The sequence below is a fragment of the Passer domesticus genome, chromosome 13, assembly GCF_036417665.1.
Source record: "Passer domesticus isolate bPasDom1 chromosome 13, bPasDom1.hap1, whole genome shotgun sequence".
NCBI classification, from domain to species: domain Eukaryota; kingdom Metazoa; phylum Chordata; class Aves; order Passeriformes; family Passeridae; genus Passer; species Passer domesticus.
In genome coordinates this window covers 898,112-906,022 of record NC_087486.1, presented here as the reverse complement: position 1 = coordinate 906,022, position 7,911 = coordinate 898,112, and the positions used below count along the sequence as shown (strand labels likewise).

Sequence of the window (7,911 nt, the reverse complement as noted above, 5' to 3'; positions counted from 1 at the left end):
GCATAAGGGACCCACTGTAATTATCAAGTAAATTGTACATCCAGGATGTTTCAGCTCTTACGGGATTTTGTCTGCATTTCTCAGGAGTTAATGTTTGAGGTTCCTTCTAGGGATGGATCAAAGGAAAAGCTGGATTTGAGCTCCATTCAGAAAGTTTTCCCATATCCAGGGTTACTTAGTGTTTATAAAAGTAATTTGGTTCTGTGGAAGATGTTTAGTGAATCTCCTGGAAATGGGAGGTTTTGTCCTGTTGAGCAGAGCCTGGGCTGGGAGTGGGACCTGAGCAGGGCTGTGGTTTAACATCCTCCCCACTCACCCAGGGACATCCAGCCTAAACCCTTCCTTCCTGCCCAAAGTGGAATTATCATTAACTCGTAACTAGTTTTCAAGAAGAACTTTTTTTTTTTTTTTTGGTAGGTTGTGGAGTTCTTCCAAGAATTTTTCAATTTTTACAAATGAAAATATAAGCTCAGCCAGATGCCAGCTAAAATGCAGTTCCGTTACACCAGCCAGCCCAGGCACCACAGGCTCAGCACCACGACCTTTCAGGCAGCTTTTCTAGAACAAGCTGGGAGAACACTTTCTAAAAAGCCACAATTGCAGCTGCTCTCATTACTTATAACATCCCTGATGGAGAGGAACTTAAAAATAATTCTTAAGGAATTTAAGCTTCAACGGCCCCCAGTGGGCTGAGTTTATGTGCAGTGCAGGCTTCCCTCGTGGAATTACAGACTGGGGATGGTGATTATAGTCTTGATGATAATGTACATTTTCTAAATCATTACTTCTGTAAGAATAAAATAAAATAAAAGGAGTGAAGCCTTTGTTTCACTTTTCTCATGCAGACGAATGGGTCAGGGATTTAGCCACTTGTTTCTAAAATCAGACACAAATTTCGATGTTGTCTCCACATATTTATTAAGCGAACAAGTTTATTACATATGTAAAATGAATTTGGACACACTGTATTTCAAATCAACTGAATAATTTGAGCCATCAGCTTTGTACATGCATAATTACATGTTACTTCCTGGATTTTTATAGTATTCCAAGCTGGTATTTAATTAAAAACTGGCACTTGGGATCCAGTTTCTTTAGGGTTTTGTGTATTGAAACCCGGACCCCAATTTCAATATTTGTGTTAATATCTTGCAGCTTTCCTGACTCCACACCCATCCTCTGCTCTGAGGCTGGCTTGAGGGTGCAGGGTAGGGCTGTGGTCCTGTTGAACTCAAGAGATCAAACCACCATTAAATCCAATTTATTTTACTAGAACCAGCAAAGATTTTGCACAAACACTGTCAGGACACTTCAGTCGTGATTGAACAACATTTTTTCTATCTGTGAATTTTCTGCTCTTAAATGAATTCAAATAAATATGGTGAGCTATGGATAAGTATTGTTCTGTCTCTTCCCCTTCTTTTAAATGGAAACAAGATATGTTTTCATTAAACGGCTTTATTTTTGCTAATTTCTTTCTATTCCTCTTGTTACCCAGCACTTTGGTTTTCAGATTTGTCCCCTGGTACAGCCGTGGTTCTGCTGAGACTGGTCCCCTGGCAGCAGCAGGATATTGAAGGATTTAAGCTGAGATCTCCACAGCCCCCTGCTCTGACCCTCCTTTCCACCCCAGACACAGCTCCCTCAGCCCTACATTTCCTCCAGGTAAGACCTGATTTCCTAAAGATCTCATTTCTGACCAGTCCATCTTTTCTTCTTTTGTTTTGCCCCAGCAAGAGGCTGCAGGGCTGGCTCCTGTCCCTGGGGATGCTCCCAGGGGAGCCAGCCCTGGGCCCTGGTGTTTGACCCACAGCCATGGGGACAGGGATGCTGCTCCAGAGGGGAGGATGGGAACCACAGCTCTGCTCTGCAGAGGATGGCTGCTGGCTCCTCCAGCACATTGTTCTGTGCTGGCAGGAGCAGTTCAGGGCTTGGTCTTTGCTCCAGGAAATTCCCTGTGTTCCCTCGGTGAGGTACCCGGCTGCCCCAAGTGTCTTTCTGCTGCCACAGCAGTGGATCCTGACACCCACACACAGGACTGGTGTCCTGGGGTGGATTTTCTTTAGGGCTGACTCGGGAAGTGTGCCCATAGGAAATGAATGAATAATTCAATAATTTGTAGCTGGTTGGAGAGCTGGAGTACCTCCATGCTCTGGCCAGGGTTTGGAAAGTTGATGAGCAGATGGAATGTTGGGCTGTGTCCTTTTTCATGCCTTGTAAAATTCCCCCATAGCTCTGGGAAGCTGTGGGCATTTGGGAAGAGGTGCTGCTGGTGGCTCTGTGCTGGTCCTGTGCTCTCTGAGTGGGATGCCTGGAGGAGCAGGGCCAGCTCTCCCAGCCAGGATGGGGAACTGGGGTGTGCCGTGGCTCTGGGCACCAGAGCCAGAGGAGAGGCTTCCTCCTTCTGCTGTGTGCTTGCCAAGGCAGCCTGGAGGAGAAAACAGAGCAGGGAATCAAATAGAAAATCCGGATGTTTGGTGGAGGAGGGAGAGCTGGGGAGTGCAGTGAAGGCAGCCTGGAAAACCGTGGGGTGTTCTGCAGCCTGAGAGGGGAAAGGGGGGTGACAAGGTCTGGGACGGTGCCAGAGAACAGGAGGAGGCAGAGACCGTGGAAAGCAGCTGGGAAGAAGCCTTCTTTGCGGGAGGAAATGTTATTATTAGTGCTCAGTTTCCTGGACAAAAGATTCTTGTCTATTTAAATGCTTCAGCTTCACGGAGCTGCAGCTCTCCAGACACAATAAAATCTGCCTTTTCTCCCTGTCATTGTCATTTCCCGCTGGCAGCAGGTGGCTGAAGGCCCTGTGCTCTGGAGTAGGACATTGCAGGGCCAGGGAGGCCAGGCCCTGGGGACAGGGCTTTGTCCCTTGTGCCCCCTCACATCTGTGCACAGAGGTGCTGCTCTCTCACAGCAGTGCAGATGCTGCTGATACAGAGATTAAGATCTATTAGATTTGAATAAAATTGGGCAAACGCATAAAAAAATATGAAAAAGTTAAATGTCTTGGAAGAAACCACACTTAAGAAACCTCCTGGGCCATCCTCAGGCTTCCTCAGCAGCAAATTACAGAAGCTCACTAATGCCAAATAATCACAGCTAATGGATAATTGGAATTATTCTTTCCATCCAGGCAGGCACAAAAGCCACACGGGGGTGAAGTTACTGTTTGGGGGGAAGAGATCCAAGTTCTGTGTGGGGTGATGCTCACACCTGAGCTGTCTCTGGTGAGGGAGGTGAGGTGCTGCCCCGGCCCTGGTGTCTCCATGTGATCTCCTCTGTGTGCTTCAGCAAGTCAAGCTCTTTTCACAGAAAATCTAGATTATTTCCTGTGATAGGTGAGATATATTTTTCCTCCATGTCTTGAAATGTTAAAATCTGACAACAATAATACGGAATTTTCTTTGTAGAATCCTGATTTCTTTCCTGTATTCATGTAGCTTGAGTTTAATATCAGATCTCTCCCTATAAAGATAGAAATGGGACTTTTATTCCATAAAAAGATGGGAGATGTCTCACTCTGCTCTTTTCCTGACCGTAATCGTAGCTGGTTCCAAGCCCTGCAAGACTTTGAAAAGCCAGCCTTCCTGAACGTATGACAAATATATCACAGAATCACGGAATATCCTGTGTTGGAAGGGACCCACAGGGATCATTGAGTCCAACTGCTGGACCTGATATAAATATATATTTATATTGAATTACTCCAGGAGTGCAGATGTGCCTGAAGCAGCGTGAGGGAGCCGTGGTGGGGCTCGTGGCTGTCACGAAGGACACACAGGATGCACAGTTGCTAAACCACTAAAAGCACGTCCTGTTCATCTCAGTGGGGAGCATTTCTGTGCTGGGATTCTGGAAAACCGAGCAGCTCGCTCATAGTGAGTGAATAAACACAGCCAACCTGCAGTCATGCCAGTCAGACATGGATTTTAATCAGAGAGTTTTGGGAGATAGCAGCAGCCATTCTTTAAACGCACTTGGGGATGAGCTGTGGGTGTTTTGTAGGTGTGAGTTTGATTTGCTGGTTTTGTCAGGGTGGGTAAAGCTTCAGCTCTGTGTGGCCTCCAGCCTCAGCCCTGATGTGTCAGCCCTGGCAATTCCTGCTTTGATTTCCCAGCAGCCTGCACTGTTCTGTGCTGGACCTGTGCTTCTGCATCGGGCTCCAGGCACCCCAGAGCTCCAAGCTTGTCCCCCACTGCCTGGGGTCCTGATCCCCCATCCCACTGCCTGGGGTCCTGCTCCCCCATCCCACTGCCTGGGGTCCTGCTGCCTTCATCCCATTGCCTGGGGGTCCTGCTGCCTTCATCCCACTCCCTGGGGGTCCTGCTGCCTTCATCCCACTGCCTGGGGGTCCTGCTGCCTTCATCCCACTGCCTGGGGGTCCTGCTCCCCCATCCCACTGCCTGGGGTCCTGCTCCCCCATCCCACTGCCTGGGGTCCTGCTGCCTTCATCCCACTGCCTGGGGTCCTGCTGCCTTCATCCCACTGCCTGGGGTCCTGCTCCCCCATCCCACTCCCTGGGGGTCCTGCTCTCCCATCCCACTGCCTGGGGTCCTGCTCTCCCATCCCACTGCCTGGGGTCCTGCTCCTCTCACCTCATTTCCTGGGGGTCCTGATCCCCCATCCCACTGCCTGGGGTCCTGCTGCCTTCATGCCATTGCCTGGGGTTCTGATCCTCTCATCCCACTGCCTGGGGGTCCTGCTCTCCCATCCCACTGCCTGGGGTCCTGCTCCCCCATCCCACTGCCTGGGGTCCTGCTGCCTTCATCCCACTGCCTGGGGTCCTGCTGCCTTCATCCCACTGCCTGGGGTCCTGCTCCCCCATCCCACTGCCTGGGGGTCCTGCTCCCCCATCCCACTGCCTGGGGTCCTGCTCCCCCATCCCACTGCCTGGGGTCCTGCTCCCCCATCCCACTGCCTGGGGTCCTGCTCCCCCATCCCACTGCCTGGGGTCCTGCTGCCTTCATCCCACTGCCTGGGGGTCCTGCTCCCAGCCAAGCCTGGCCTCCCCTCTCTGTGAGGATGAGGGAATGGCTCTGCCTCCCTGCTCCTGCTTTGCCAGCAGGTAGGGAAGGAGTAACTTTAGACCGTGGCAGTGTGTCCCGAGCCTGGCAGTGCTGAGGAGCTCGGGGCAGGCAGGAGCTGCTGTTGGGGTGCATGGAAGGCTTTGGGAAGCAGAGGAGTGGCCAGGGCCAGGCTGTCAGCAGTTCCCCGTGCCTGGGAGCACAGCAGCTCCAGCCTCCAGCTGCCCCCAGCCCTTACCTCTCGGGCAGGCTGTGCTGAGGTGTTCCTCTGTGAGGCTCTGCAGCTCTCTGCCTGTCCCCAGGCAGGGCTCTGCTGTCCCTCTGCTGTCCCTCTGCTGTGGGAGTGAGGAGGTCCCTGCTCTGTGCTGTCCCTGCACTTGGGGAGGTGACAGCTGCCACAGCTGCTGCCCTGGGGCAAGGACAGGCACCCAGGGGCTCCTTCCAGGCTGTGCATGAAGACAGGCAGCAGGCTCAGTGTAGCCGAGAAGGTGGCCAGCAGCAGGAGGAGCTGAGAGGGAGAGCTCGTGCCAGAGCTTGCCCGTGGCAGCAGGAGCCCAGGGGATGAGGGGTTTTGTTTGCCCTGCAGACCTGCTCTGCCTCTCCCTGTCCCCGTGGCTCCTGGGTGACTGTGCACTGCATGCTGGCCCTGGTGATGTGCTGAACCGCTCAAGCAAATCATCCTAAAATAGGCTTCATATGTGATGCAGAAGAACCCAAGCAAAACAGAGCCCAGCCAACCCCAAATTTATGCTTGTGGTTACTGAAGCTTGTGAGATCAATTTTTTGTTTACTTAAAACTGATTTCAAAGAGGGTTTTCTTTTCCTTTCTTTCTTTTAATTCTCATTCTTGATCCTTGGGCTGGGGGATGGTCATGGCACTGCTCCAGCTGGGGCTGTCATCATCACAGAGCAGCTCTGCCCCAAAATGCCCAGACTTAAGGTCCTGGTGAGGTGGGGGAGCACTGAACACCCTCAGAGCAGGACCTGTGGTCGCTGTTCCATTGGCACATCCCAGCAATCATCCACAGCATCCAGAGAGATTCTCTTATTTTCATGATAACCTGGAAAAATTGTTATCAGTGGAGCTTTTTGTCTTTTCCTATTTCTAACTTTTGAAAATATTTAAGCTAGAAAGTGTTAAAAACATGAGATCAGTTGAAAAAAAAGAGGGGGAAAAAACCCCAAAAAAGGGCCAAGAAACAAAACCCCCCGAAGGCCACAGAGCCTCTGTGAGCCGACAGAAGCCAGAGCACAGAGTCAGCACTGGCTGATTCCATCTCTTTGTCATCCCACAAGTGGGGTTTACCCCAGTGGACAGGAAAGGCTTGAAAGCCCAAACTGCCATATTTCAGGACAGAGTGTATAGAAAATAAACACATGGGATAAATGAAGCACAGGCAGAAGTGATGACTGTGGGACAGAGACCTGAGGTGATGCTGCCACAGCCCCCAGCTCCTGCTGCTGGGGACCCTCCCCAGCCTGGCCAGGGCAGGGCAGCGAGCCAAGCACCCACCTATTTTCTTTTTTCAGGAATCCCTGGCTGCGTGGCCCCCTTTTGAGCAGAGAATTGCTGCAGCTCAGTGTTGAACTGGCCGAATCCCCGCGGGGCCGGGGCCAGCAGCTCGTCTGGCCAGGCCCCTGCGTCCCCTCGGTGGTGTGGTGAGTGCCCTGGTGCCAAGCCCAGATGGAGCTGTTCCCCGAGCAGAGTCCTTCCTCTGGCTCCTTTTATTCCTTCTTTTCTTCGTATTTTCAACACTTATTAGGAGATTTGTCAGTGTTACGTGTGGCAGTTTGTGTTGGCCTCCTTGCGGTCCCAGTGCCCCGAGGGGACAAGGACGGTGTGGGGACAGGGCCAGGCAGCACAGCCTGCCAGGGGGACAGCCCACAATGAGGGCTGAGCGCCTGGGGAAAGAAAACCCCAAAGGAATGGAAACGGCAGTGGGGGAAATCCTGGAGAGAACGGGGTGGAACGGGGCGCTGCTGTCTGTCTGTCCCTGCAGAACATCCTGCCCGTGGTTATTGTGCTGTGTAATTGCTTTTGGACGGGGTTCAGGCTGCAGAGTGGGGCAGGAGCAGCTCTCCAGGCTGGTTTGACTCTTCTGTGGGGTGTGATTTCTGGGTGTTCCAGAGGCAGGTGAGCTGGAGATGGGTGGGCAGCAGCGGGGCTGGAGCTGTGGCAGCACTGGACAGCAGGGCTGGGAATGTGGGCAGCACCTGAGAGAGCAGTGAGGGGCACCAGAACAAGGATTTTACTAAAAAAAAAAGAGGTCTAAGCCTGCATTTCAGAAAGGGTGGAGAAGAGGTGGTTTTGAAGAAACAGAATGGAACAACTCCTGGCTGGGGGAGCAGGACAGTCCATGGAGCAGCTCTGCACGTGCTGGGACCCTTCCCATGGGGTCATTGAATTAACGTGTCCCAAGAATGAATTAATGCATCCCAGGTGTTAGGAAGGAGGAAGATCTGTTCCAGAAGCCCAGCCCAGAGCAGGCTGGGGGAGCAGAGGGTGTTTAGGAGCTGTGGGTACCTCTCTGCTCCTTGGTGGAGACAGTGTTAATGCTGGGGCTTAGCGGCGTGGCGGGGCCGGGGAGGAGGAAATGGTTCCTAGATGGGCTTAACACAATGTAAACTCTGTGGCGCACACAGAAACTTACAGCCTGACGTGTGAGGGAGCTGAGTGCCCAGCACAGCAGCGTGGGCTGAGGGTTTCCTCACGGTGTTGGTGGAGCTGAAGCTGATGCATAGTGTCCACGTGCCTTGTCCTCTGCACAAAGCATCTGCAGTGACCAGTGACATCCTCAGGGATGCCCTTCCCAAGCCCTTTCTTACACAGGTAGTTTGGCTAGAAAAAAAAGAAATATTTTGTATTGGGGAAAACTTGTCCAGATTCTGAGGA

General features: G+C 52.1%; 1 long non-coding RNA gene across 3 annotated transcripts in view; it reads left to right on the top strand.

Annotated features, from left to right (window-relative positions):
- The window catches only part of LOC135279905 (uncharacterized), a 57,193-nt gene that overhangs the window by 31,657 nt on the left and 17,625 nt on the right, over positions 1-7,911 (top strand). For 2 of the 3 annotated variants that reach the window (XR_010347052.1, XR_010347051.1), the window contains exon 5: positions 1,499-1,665. This is a non-coding gene — a long non-coding RNA (uncharacterized LOC135279905). Of the gene's footprint in view, positions 1-1,498; positions 1,666-3,127; positions 3,333-6,548; positions 6,678-7,911 lie in introns of all 3 variants that reach the window. The other variant, XR_010347053.1, reaches the window with a different exon arrangement.